At 41.5% G+C, this 13,309-nt stretch overlaps 1 protein-coding gene across 2 annotated transcripts in view; it reads left to right on the top strand.

Moving 5' to 3' along the window:
• The window catches only part of TSHZ2 (teashirt zinc finger homeobox 2), a 458,954-nt gene that overhangs the window by 339,440 nt on the left and 106,205 nt on the right, over nt 1–13,309 (top strand). The window lies entirely within an intron of this gene.

Genomic DNA, 13,309 nt, shown 5'->3' with positions numbered 1-13,309 from the left:
AATGGAGATTTAAAAAAGAAAGAAAGAAAGAAAAAACATAGAGCTTACAGGCAGGGTGTAGATGGACAATTCAACCAGCAAATGCAATTTGCTGTGAAAACTACAAGCGTTTGAGTGTGTGTGTTAAGAGTTATTAGGGAGCAAGCAACAAAAATGAATGTAGCTAATTCAACCAAGTTCAAGGTCCCATGAGAACAAAAAGGGCATCAAGTGCAGCACTATGGGAGGGGGGAAGGATCATGGAAGTGGTCAGGTTACATCCTGCAGAAAGAGACTTGAGGAACAAACAGTTTTGCAGGAAACTGTGCGTGTGCGTGTGCGTGTGCGTGTGCGTGTGCGTGTGCGTGTGTTAAGGCGTCAGGGGCAGAGCGGGGGGTGAGGGAGGGGCAGGGAGTTGAGTGTCCCCAGCCCAGGGAACAGCACGAGTGTGGGGAGAGAGAACGCGGCACAGAAAGCTTCTTCCGCAAGGGGGTAAGTGGAAAGCGCCTGGAGAGATTTCCCATCACGCACCTGGAAACAGCTCTTGGGTGGGGGTGGGGACCTGGTGGGAACGATGTCAGAGGGAAAACCCACACAAAGGACGCCCCTGGGCCCTCCCCCACGTAGAAAGCCACTCGAAGGATCTGTTAGAAGCAATCATCGAGAAGGGAGGCGGCGCAAAATTAAATCCCTACCCGCCTTCACCGTCTAACAAGTGTTTTATGAAGCTGCCTCGCAAGAAATCGCTTTACTCTAGAAAAAAGCCTCCTGCTTACCATGACTCAGAGAGTGATCTGCAAAATAATCCACCAAATTAGAGTTTGCCATGTGTAAATTTGTAAATCTGGTCCCCTCCCCCCCCGCCCCCCATTACGATGATTATATCTTTCATCCCCAAGAATGAGGGCAAGAGCCTGCCCCCTGCCCCTCCTCCCCTCCTCCTATAATCCTCACCCCTCATTTCTCTCCTCAACCCGCCTTCCCAGCATCCTGCCACCCCTAAGGCGGTGGCTTGATCCCGCTCAGCTTGCTGAGAGTTCATTAAAACCCGCCACCCTCTCCAGTGCCCACCGGGCACTCCCCGCAGCCCCTGGGGCCACGTGGCGGTGGGGGGGGGGAGCCAGTCACTCAGAAGGGGTGGCCCGGCCCCGGGGACAGGGGCCCCTCTCACAAATGAAAGGAGCCAGCAAACAGTTAATGGTTTAGTCCTTTCCAGAAAAAGTCAAGGCAGACTTGTGATTCTTGATGTTAATGAAGGTGTCACACATTGTCTAGAGAAAGTTGTGCCTGGCAATCTTCCCTTTTTCGGATGCCTACCCCAGTGACATTTCATCTCACATCCACCTTAATGAAATGCATAATTAACATATTCTAATTGTGCTGAGCGCTGCGATGATTTTGACAGAACTCACTTTCCATGTCTAATTTGATGCTAATTTAATCTGTTCCTCTCCCGCTGACATGACCTTTCTTGATTGAGTTTCACTGAGGAAATTTTTTGATGGATTGATTTATCAGCATTGCAGAGACAACAAAGGCTCAGGGTGCACGACAGAAAATAGGGAGGAACGGCCCTCGAAGCCAGTGCGTTCTGAACTTGCCGGCTGGAATGTCCTCTTTCCAAAGACGGCTTGTCTGATCTACTGATGGAATTTGGGAAATGTGACATCTGTGTGTGGGTTTGATCTCTCTGATAAAGACAGTAAATATCTTATTGTGGTTGTGAAGCTTTTGCCAGGCAAACTTCTCTTGGCTTTTTCAAAGAAAGCTTAGACTCTTCCTGGTAACAACAAAAAATAGCACAAGCATTTGAGACTAGTCCATAAATTGCCTCTTTGTGCCTTGATTTTGAGGTTGAAGTTTGGTCGGTTGTCTTCAAGGAGAAGGCATGGGGAGGTGGAATGTGTTTGGCTTAAAGTAAAATGGAGAAACTTTGCATGTACATAGATTATTAGGGTGGATTTCATGCTTCCAGATGTTTCGCAACCAGCTAAAGAAGAAGAACATATGGGTCTTATGGAAGAGTTTGCAGCGTTGGCTCTAATGCCTCTCATAGTGCCTTGAGACTATTGATATAAACAGCTCTTGTTCCAATCCTAAGTCAGTGTGGAATTATGCACTTAGGGTAGGTGATGGTGGACAGTCTTAGAGTTTAACCAATCCTGGCAGAGTCAAGTGACTGAGAGAGGGTTATTCTCTTGCACTGTAGTTAAGAGTCAAAATTGAGTTCAAAACCAAATGGTTTTCTAGGGGAATAGTCCCTCGCCCTATATTTTACTAAAGTGACTTCTTTTTAGTGGCTACTAGGGCTCGGAGTTGAAGGGGTTAGACCAGGGTTTCTCACTTGGCACCACTGACCTTTGAAATGGGATCATCCTTTCTTGGGAGGTGGAAGCTGTTCTGTGTATTGCAGGGTGTTTAGCAGCATCCTTGGCTTGTACTCACTAGACTCCGGTAGCATTCCACTCCCATCCCCACCCAGTCATGACAACCAAATATTTCCCCAGATGTGGACAGATGTTTCTGGAGAAGTAAATTTGCCCCCAGTTGAGAATCACCATAATAGAGGAAGAGGTGGGAAAATGTGTGATTGAAACTGCTGCGGCCCGTGGCAATCCATGTGGAAAAAGCAGTCCAAGGTGGGGCAACTACAATGTGTTCCCCCATCACACTGACCCACCCCGTTGCCCTGCCCAGGTTGACTTCCCCCCGTGTCCATACCTTTCTTCTAGTCAACCTGTGAAAACAAACAAGCAAACATACCCCTCCCCACAAATACTCAGGGATATGGTAAAACATGGTCTTCTCTGAATTCCACCCAGGAATTCATCATTTGGAAAATCAAAACTGTCTGTTGGAACGCAATCAAAACTTTCACCTCCCAACAGAGTGGTTGAGCAAAGTTGTGGTGCAATCATAAATCAGGTTTGGAGATGTAGTTTGCCTCTCATGAAGAATCAAATTCTTTCCATCCCTTGGGATATTTGAAGCTTGCGTTAGCTTTTTCCCTCCTATTACCACAGCTGAAAATGACTAACATCTTTACTGACCACCGCCTCTTGAAACATCCTTATTTTCCACATACTCACTACCCCCACCCAGAAAGTCTTCATCTGTACAGATCAGCAATTGTTGAAATGACTATGATAGCTTTGCCTCGTTTTTAGTTTTTCTTTTATCCACATCTGCAATTTTTTATAAAGAGGGAGATTGTATTTCTATCTATTACTGCAGAATTTAATGGCCTAAAACAACAGACATGTATTATTTCACAGTTCATGTAGGTCAGGAATCTGGGCACAGTTAGACTGGGCGCTTCTCCTCCCCAGTCTCTCACAGGCTGCATTCCAGACATCGGCCAGGATGGGGTCTCATCTGAACCACTTCCAAGTGCCCATGGTGGTTGTTGGCAGGACTCAGCTCCTAGAGGACTGCTGGACTGAGGACCTCAGTTCCCCACTGGTTGGCCAAGACCACCCTCAGTTCCTTACCCTGTGGGTCTCCCCAACACGGCAGCTGCCTTCATCACAGCCAACAAGGGAGAGAGTCTGCTAATGAGGCTGATGTCACAGTCTCTTGCGACTTCATCTTAGAAGTTACTCCCTCCACCTTTGCCATATTCTGTTGCTTAGGAGTAACTCAAGGACAGTGAACGTGGGGGGGGGGGGGCGGGATTGCAGAGGATGTCTTAGATGTCTGGCTCCTGCAGGCTCCAGGGGTAGCCCCTTTTCTTCAGCAGTCTCTGCTCTTGGTCAGCGAGTGACTGCTCGCTTATAAAGTGATCGGTCACTTTATAAAATCAGTGATTGCCCACCTGACATTAGCATGTGTGTTTGCCAGTGGGGTGGGGCAGAGGGGGGTGTCAAGGGTACACAAAAAAGTAAGAAACTTGGAAAAGGGGGCTGGGGAGGAGGGGAGGGAGAGGCTGCAGCATATAGCTGCATGCGAGCCTGGCTTTCCCTCACAACCTCAGCTTTGAGAGGGGTAGCAGCCAATACGTCCTGAGAGGCCCCCATCTTCTCACACCTCGCTAAGTATGCCGCACCCCACACCATGAACCACTTCACCAGCCTGATGAGGTGATGATGTCGTAATCCCCATTTTACCTGCAAGAACACTATGGTGTAGAGATCTTCTTTACAAATGTATCCCCAAAGCCGGACAGGGAATAAGCCTCATTTGTGGACCACACGAATTGTGGGAGAGATGGTCTTCCCAACGGCTCAGGCCAGCGCAGCCCAGAGACCAAGCCCACATGCCTGAGAAGACCATTTACCCCTTCTTATGCTGACAGTGTTCCTCGTTGGGAGGTCATGTTTATTCAATGAAAAGTGAGAGTGAAGAAGCCAAGGAGTTCAGGTCAAGGCTCTAGGGTCCGACTCTCACTTGCGCGATCTTGGGCTAGTTGTTTTGCCAGGTTTTGTCTCTTTTCCTCAACAATAAATAGAGGATGATAACAATAGCACCTACCTCAAAAGATCATTCAGGAGATTCAATGATTTTGTTCATGTGTATATAATAAATGTGAACTTTAAGTGCCCACTCTGGGGAAACAAAGATGGTCAGTGTGGCCTGCATCTCAATTGATCTATCTAGTGAGAGTTATAGGTAAGGGAACCCTGACTTAATTACAAAAATGTTGGAGGCAAATACGGTGAAATATTAGCATTTCTTAAGGATAGCTGATGAGTACATAGATATGTCTTTAATTTTTCATGCCTTTTCGTGGGTTTGAAATATTTTCTCATTTCATTGTATTCATTATTACATTTTTAAAATAGTACAAAAGGTGAGTACTTAACCCAACAAATATTTAAAGAGTGCTTTGTATGTAGTGGCCACTAAGGGCACAATTTGGCAGCATCCCTCACCTCACATACAGCAATGTGATGGAAACCCAGCCTACCTAACACTTGAGAAGACTCTCTCAAAGCTTGGCAGAGGAGAGCCCATTTGAGCTGGGCCTTGAAGCAAGTCTAGGAGTCTGTTAGGCTGACGTTGTAGAGATGGGCATTCTAGAAAAGGGATTTGCAACCTCAGCACTGTGGAAACTTTAGATCTCATAATTGGCTGTGAAAGGCTGGCCTGTGACTTGTAGGATGTTTAGTGGCATCCTTGGCCTCTACCCATGAGATGGCAAATAGCCCATCCCTGAGTCAAGACAACCAAAAATATCCTCAGATATCGCCACATATCCCTTGACGAGCCAAAACATCCTCTGGTTGACAACAACTGCAGTAAAAGACCAACTTTTAATGCCTCATGTCACTGCCTCACTTAGGTCTTGCCTGATCTCTTATCCAGTAGCAAACCCTCCATCCTCTTCCTCTTTTGTTCAAAGCACATATGACACTGTATTAAATATGCATTTGTTTATTGTCTATCTTTACTCATTAAACTATAGTCTCTCTGAGGCTGGGACCTTGCCAGTCTTTTCATGACTGCATCCTCAGTGCTGAGAGTACAAGCATATAACTGACCTGAGATTAAAAAGCATTTCCCAGAGATTCAAGTTTTCATAATAGAAGCTCACAACTCCAGTAAATTCTTGGAGTCTCCCATCCTAGAAGAATGGAGCTAAACCTGAGGACCAACAAGCTTTTCACTAAACATTTCAGTAGGTGCTCAGTAAATACAGGTGGAATGAATAAAAGGCACGGAAACCTCAATGAACCAGAGTCAGTCAAGAAATGTGAAGATATCATTAGAAGCATCAAGAGCTCTTCATATTGACTGGGTTTCTTACAAATTAAAATAGAAAGAATATAAACAAAAATACAACAAAAACCAAGAAAACAAAAAATATCTAAATGAACCTATTTCTGAGCTAGAAAAAAATTGGGGTTCACCAATTTGTGGAAAATAGTTGAATCACAGTGGGAGATCTGTTATTAAACTGTCAAGGTAGAATACTGAAACTTCTTGTTGTTGTTGTTTTTTCTCATTGTAAGACTCTGCCTCATGTTTCCAAATGTTTCTCTTAAAGGAGGATGCACTTAGAGTTTCCACACTAAATAGATGCTTTCCTTCAAAGTAGTTCCCTGGGAAGATGAAACACTTATTCCAACACGGATATCCTGGCTGCAAAGATGTTTGCAAGACTTCTTCAGGAACTTCCTTATGAGTCCCACAAGGATAGCAAGCTAACAAGATGGAAATCAGTATAATTACACTTCATCACAGATCAAAAGCAGGTTAACTCCGTTCGATGACCTGGCCTGCTTCACTAGCCTTTATTCTAAGTGACTCCTGGCTTTGCTCAAAGACTAAACCTCTCTTCAAAGCACAACTGGGCAGCGTGCCCCAGGGTGGGCCCCAAGGAGGTAGGTCCCAGGGGAGCTTTGTGTGAGGGACCAAGCCCTAAGGTCAGAAGCCCTGCTCTAACTAGGAACAAGGTGGGTTACTTCTTACTTCACCTTATCCTGCCTCAATTTCTTCATCTGTAAAACGGTATAATATCAGAACCCACCTTGAAAAGTTGTCTTGAGAATTAAACTAGTTAATCATGCATATGCCAAGCATTAAGCACCAGCTAATCATATGTATGCCAAGCACATAAAAAGGACTTGTAAGTATGAGCACATTTCTTAAAAGAAAACTGTTTGAGAATTTGCAATAATGGTGTGGATTCTTCAGTTGAAGTCTGAAAAGGGCCTCAGGTATTATTTTCTAAAATTATTAAGAAATCAGATGTACCGTTTTAAGGCACATCTTCAAGGATGTATTTGTTTCCTATTGCTGCTGTAACAAATTACCACAAACTTAGTGGCTTAGATGGCACATGTATGATCTCAGAATTCTGGAGTTCAGAGGTTCAAATTGGTTTCAATGAGGTTCTTTCTGGAGGCGCCAGAGGAGAATCGTTTCCTTGCTGTTTTTAGCTTCTAGGAGCTGTGCACATTCCTTGGCTCATGATCCCATAACACTCCAGCATCTTGTTTCCAGCATCTTGTCTGCTATTAGCAATCTGACCCTCCTAACCTCCCTCTTATAAGGACCCTTGTGATGACCGTTGGGTCCACCCAGATAATCCAGGATGATCTCCACATCTCAGAATTCCTTAACTTAACCCCATCTGCAAAGTCCCTTTCGCCGTGTTACATATTCACAGGTTCGGGGAATTAAGCAGTGAATATCTTTGAAAACCATTATTCAGCCTACCACAAATGACTTGATTTTAGATGGAAATTGGTTCTCAGTGGAAGATACCCATTGCCTTCCACCTCTCACTGCGACTCTGATGTGCTGTGTTGAGGAAGGAAGATCAATTCGAAGGTATCAACTGGAATCCCAAGGTTTGAAGGGACCTCTAGTATGGAGCAGTTTTCTACAATTCCCTGTCATGCACGGTGGCTTTGCCAGGATTATGTTGTGTTTGAGGAGCAACCCCAGGCTTAAAGCTCTTCTGACCCCAAACACATGTCAGGTCAGAGAATATCAATTTGGCTACAAGTTCAACATTGTTTCCTGCTTGATACATTCAAGACAGCAAGTTCCCTTGGTGCTCCTGGTCCAGGTTTTCCTTACATATTCGCTGTGAACTGCAAATTCATCGAGTTTGTGGTTAATGTTGTCTGTTTTCTGATGTTTTCCTAATGTCTAGAGCAGTGCCTGGCACACAGAAGGCACCCAATAAATAAACACTTGGATAAATGAACAAGAGAAAAATATAGAAGGCTTACAATGTTCGGAAATTATAACTTTTTCACCAAGATGAGAAACATTTGACTATCCTGCTGCGATTCCTCCCAGAAAACTCTATATTTCTCTGAATATTATAATCTGTGGCCACCTGAAACATCTTGTTTTTCCCTTGTGAAACTAGAAGAAAGACTTGGAAACCAAGTTGCTTAGAGCAATGCCTGCACATCAAATCTTCTTTTTCATTGGAATAGTTCACATCAATAAAATCCCAGGCATTTTTGATAAGCCAGCATCCAGGGAACAAAGCTGTTATGAAATGACTTACTTAGAAGTTCCAGCCATAAATTTCAGCCTCAGAATATTGCTGGTTGTTTCTTTTTTTTCTTTGTTAGTCTAAAATGAAAATGTAACATTTCAATTGCAATCCACTAGAAAGACACAAAGAAGGTGCTATTTGCATTTGATCCACAAATTGGACCAGAATAATTTTTGTCAACTTCTGATCTGCTGATATACAGTTTTTTTTAAATTAAACTAAATACTCATTAATTCACTGTTTTTCCTTATTAAGTGGAAAGATTTCTTTCTGTCAACTGTGTTTTTATCCAGTATCAGTTATAGAATAGTTTGCATTATTAAAAATAGGGGAGGTGGGAAGTGACACTTCTTTTGCATGCCAAACAAATTGCAAACTTAAAAAAAAACCATTTGATGAAGCAATGCAATACTATAATCCAAAGAGTTTATGATGAAGGAAAAAAAAGGAAATAAAGAAGATTTTTTTGCAAATAGAATTCTAATGATACATAACTCCCATATGTGAATTTTAGTGTTTACAAGTACTAATTGATCTTCTGTCAAAAGAAGTATTATCTACAACACATAAAAAATTAACTATCATCAATCCAAAACTTTGAAAGATTGCATGTGGTAGGCAGAATTCTAAATATAGCCTCCCAAGATTCCCATCCCCTGTTTATTCAATCAAACATTAATATAGCGGATATAATTTAAGTCCTAGGTCAGTGGGCCTTAAGACATGGGACTTATCCATACCAGTTGGACTTGATCCAAGCCAAGAGTTTTCTTCAGCCGGGAGCAAAGAAGTCAGAGAGAAATACTCTCTTGCTGACCTCAAGGGTGGAAGCAAACAATTTTGTTGTGAACTGCTAATTAAGAGGGACGGCCTCTAGAAGCTAAGAGGGACCCCATGACCAATAGCCACCAAGAAACCAGGGACTTCAGTCTTACAACATCAAGGAAATGAATTCAGGCAATGACCAGTGAGATTGGAAGAAGACTCCTGGCCATCCCCTCGATTTCAGCCTGCTAGAGCTCTTTGACATTTCATTCAAACCGTGGAGTCAACAAAGCTTTGTCTTATTTTACATTGCTTTAATACATTGTATTAGGTCTTCAAATAGAACAAAGGTTGCTTTGAAACAAACAAGCAAAAAGGAATCTGTGAATTAACAAATGTATGTGTTTTGAGTTGCTAAATATATGATCATTTCTTATGCCGCAATAGAAAATTAATATACCATACGAGTTAGGAATTTGTAATGCAGGGAAAAAGTCACTATTTCCACTTCTGACATTGCAGATGTTTTATCTGAGCTTATCTCACCTATGGTGGCTGTGGGTTTTTTTAAAAGAGGCCAGATAAGTCTGAGGTTGAATTCACTACTGAATGGTTTTGTGGCCTTTAGCAAAGTTTCCTGATAGCTCTGTGCCTCAGTTTCCCAATGTGTACTACTGGCTACTTCATAAATTTATTGTGGGGAATTAAAAGAGAAGCGTACATAAAATACTTAGAACAGTGTCTGACATTATGTGCACAATAATAATAACCATCGTTTTTTAAAATTGTTCCCTTTATGAAATTGTCATTCATGTGAGCCCATAGGAAATGACACAAGAAAGCATGGGGTGGGGGGAGCTGCATCATGTTCGGGGTTGTTTGAGCCAGTTCTTTGACCTTCTATGCTCCATTTTGGTCCCTCTCCTAAGTTCATATTTTTATCCTCAATTTACCGCATAGCTGATCTATGTGTTTCCGGAAGCCCAATCTTTTATCATCGTGCCATTCTCATCAAAACTTACCTACCCTGTAACTCTTTCTTGCAAGACCCTACCAGGTAACTGGAAATAGCCTTATAAACTATTTTCTGCAACACTGATAATGACCAGTGGTGACTTAGCTTCCACATGCACTTCAATAGAGACTTTTGATGCCTTGACACTAAAACATAAGGTGGGGATTTGAGTCATCAGCTTCAGAGCCAAAGTAAGGATAATTTGGGTATTATCCTTTTTGGATACCACCGAAAATTGCAGTGATATCATTGCATCTTTTTGGTATTATTGAAAATGGCTATTTATTAACTAGTAAAACCCCTTCCTTTGCGACCTCCACTGCTTATATATGTTTGCCTAATTTCCACTCTGACTGCCATGAAAAGACGTCCCCAAGTTTCCTTTTCTTATATGAATAATTTGTATTGCTTAGAAAAAAATAAAAGGAAAATGCATGTTTAAGTTTAAATGAATGGAAAACAAGAAAAATCAAGGAGAAGAAAGAAAAAAACATAATCCCACCATCCATTGCAAATACCTTCCAGAGCAAGAGATAGTCCAGGAAAGAAGGGACATAGCATCAGTAAATCAGCTTGGAAGAGTGCCTGGAAGACTTTCCCTGAAGCTATGTTTGCATAGCAAGCAACCTGTGATACCTGAGGGCCTAAGGGATTACTGGTGACTGCTGTGCTGTCCCCCAGCTAACCAAGAACATCCTTGCTGCTGCCACTGCCCACTGTCAACATTTTGGCTTATAAATATTTATCATGTATGGATGTCATAAGATTTTCTTATGTAAAACCTGGAATTACCCCTGCTTGGGTTTGTAAACTGATTCTTCCCACCCTCCCTAAGGAATTACAAATTTTTCTATGTTAATTTTCAAAGGCCACAAAGAAAATGTTCCAAGAAACTGAAGCATAATTTTTTTTTACTATTGGCTTGTGGGTACACATTTAGGTTATTTCCAACTTTTTATTCTAATTAACAGCACAGAACTGCATCCTCATAATCAAATCATGGCACATATCTATGATTTATTCCTTAGCTTAAATACCTAAAAACAAAATTGCTGAGGCAATGGATTATATATTTTAAGGCTTTTCTTAAACGAATACATCATGTATTCAGCTCAGATTTGCCTTCAGGCAATCAGAGCAAGAGTATCAGAGATACCAATACTCCAATACTCTTGTAGTAGATCAATATAAAAAGCGATACTAATGGATCGACACTAGTTGTCCTTGACACAATTTTTTTGCGAAAACCTGGGAGTAAGGTGAACAGCTATCCTGGTGTGCCCAAGATTGAAGGGGTTCCTTGGAGGTGGACTTCTCAGTGCTAAAACTCAGACTGGTACAAGCAAGTCAAAATGGTTGGTCCCCGACCTGGGGGGACCAGGGAAGGTGGTGAACCAGCCAGAGTCATTGTTAGAGTCATGATCAGAATAAAGTGAGATGGTTTAACTACATTGTTAGCAGTAGAAGACATGTCATGGATTAGGTCAGCAGCCATATTTAGGAACTTTGAAATATGAAGGTATAGTCAGAATTATGGCCTAGAGAACATACACTGGATAAAATGCAAGATTCTAGGAGTCCAGTGTCCCATGAATGTGACCTTATTTGTAAATAGAGTCTTTGAAGACGTACTTAGTGAAGATTAGAAGGAATGACATTCTTTCCATGGTGGCCTCCGCTGCGGCCTCGTTGTCCCTCTGGTCATGAACAGTGTTGATTTGAAAACTATTCTCTTTTTATGACTTTTCTTTTTTTAGGAAATTTTGACATTATGAAGAATTTCTGAATGAATTAGATGGGTATATCTTACCATCTGGGCTTGGATAGATGCAATTTGAAATTCTAACCCTTCTTAAATCAAGAAGGCATTAGTTTAAGCATGAGAAGATGCATCAAAGTGGCCCATCACAAAGTATCTTACTTCCCTAGAGCTGCTGTAATGAAGTAGGAGCTTAGAACAATAAAGATGTATTGTCTCCTGGTTCTGAAGTCTAGACAAGATCAGGTTATTGGCAGGGCCATCCTCCTTCCAAAACCTCCAAGGGAAGACCTTTCCTTGCCTCTTCCAGCTTCTAGTGTTTTCCATCCTTAGCTTATAGACGTATCACTACGTCTCCACCTCTGTCTTCACATGTCTTTCTCCCTCTGTGTATGTCTGCTCTGTGTCCAAATTTCCTCTTCTTATAAGCACACCAGTCAGATTAGATTAGCTCTCCCCCTAATCTTAACTAATTACATCTTCAAAGACTCTATTTACAAATAAACTCACAGTCACAGGGCCAGGAGTTAGGACTTAAACATATCTTTGGGGAGAAACAATTCAGCCCAAGACACAAACAAGGGAAGTGTTCAAAACACACAGTGGTTTCTAAATTTGAATCATATTCTCCTTATCTTGAATCAAAATGCTACTCTACAAGCACATGTTTCCACTGCATATGCTTGCATGCTTTCTATTATCACACAGAGATTCAGAGATCAAAAGTCTAGAAGAATTCATTTCCTGGCCCATGTATCTAAAAATAGAAGAAAACAAGTCTAGAAGAAAGTCACTATCTAGAGGTAAAGATTAGCAGTGTTAGGGTAGCAACTGGACACTGAATGCACAGTTTTATATAAAAGCAAGGTCTCCCCTTCATAAACATTTATAAAGAACTGAGCATCATTTTTGCATTCCCTCTCAGAACATATGATCAATTCCAAGTTAATTTTCCTTCACATGTGGATGCCCACATTTTTCTTCTGACCTTTTCTTCAAGTCTTACTCTGCTCTTAATAACTTTGCATTTTGGAGGTGACCCTAGAAGACTACAGGTTGCCATATAATGTGCATCCCCATTTGTTTTTTGAAGATGGGAATCCGAAGTATAATTTACTCGTTATGTGGATTCCACCAAAATGTGAGCAATAAACGATGTATGTATTCACTCATTCATTCAATAATTATTTACTATTTGCCTACTCTGTATCTGATATTAGTGATATAATGATCAAAACAGTCCTTGCTTCTGTCCCAGGGAGCTTTCACTTTAACTGGAGAAACAGATTTTTTTTATTAATAAAACCAATCAACATACCATATGAACATTCTTTTTTTTCATCACGTAATTGTATATTCATCATCATATCATCTCTTACAACATATGAATCAATTCAGAAAAACAAATAAAAAGAAAACAAATTCATACATACCATATTGCCTTACCCCTCCCTTTTATTGATCACTAGCATTTCAATCTACTAAATTTATTTTGACATTTGTTCCCCCTATTATTTATTTATTTTTAATCCATATGTTTTACTCATTTGTCCATAAGGTAGATAAAAGAAGCATCAGACACAAGGTTTTCACAATCGCACAGTCACATGGCAAAAGCTATATCATTATACAGTCATCTTCAAGAAACATGGCTACTGGAACACAGCTCTACATTTTCAGGCAGTTCCTTCCAGCCTCTCTGTTATGCCTTAACTAAACAGGTGATATCTATTTAATGGGTAAGAATAACCTCCAGGATAACCTCTCCACTCTGTTTGGAATCTCTCAGCCATTGACCCTTTATTTTGTCTCATTTCTCTCTCCCCCCTTT

This window comes from Tamandua tetradactyla, chromosome 1 (genome assembly GCF_023851605.1).
Source record: "Tamandua tetradactyla isolate mTamTet1 chromosome 1, mTamTet1.pri, whole genome shotgun sequence".
Classification (NCBI taxonomy): Eukaryota; Metazoa; Chordata; class Mammalia; order Pilosa; family Myrmecophagidae; genus Tamandua; species Tamandua tetradactyla.
This window is presented reverse-complemented; position numbering and strand designations above follow the sequence as displayed.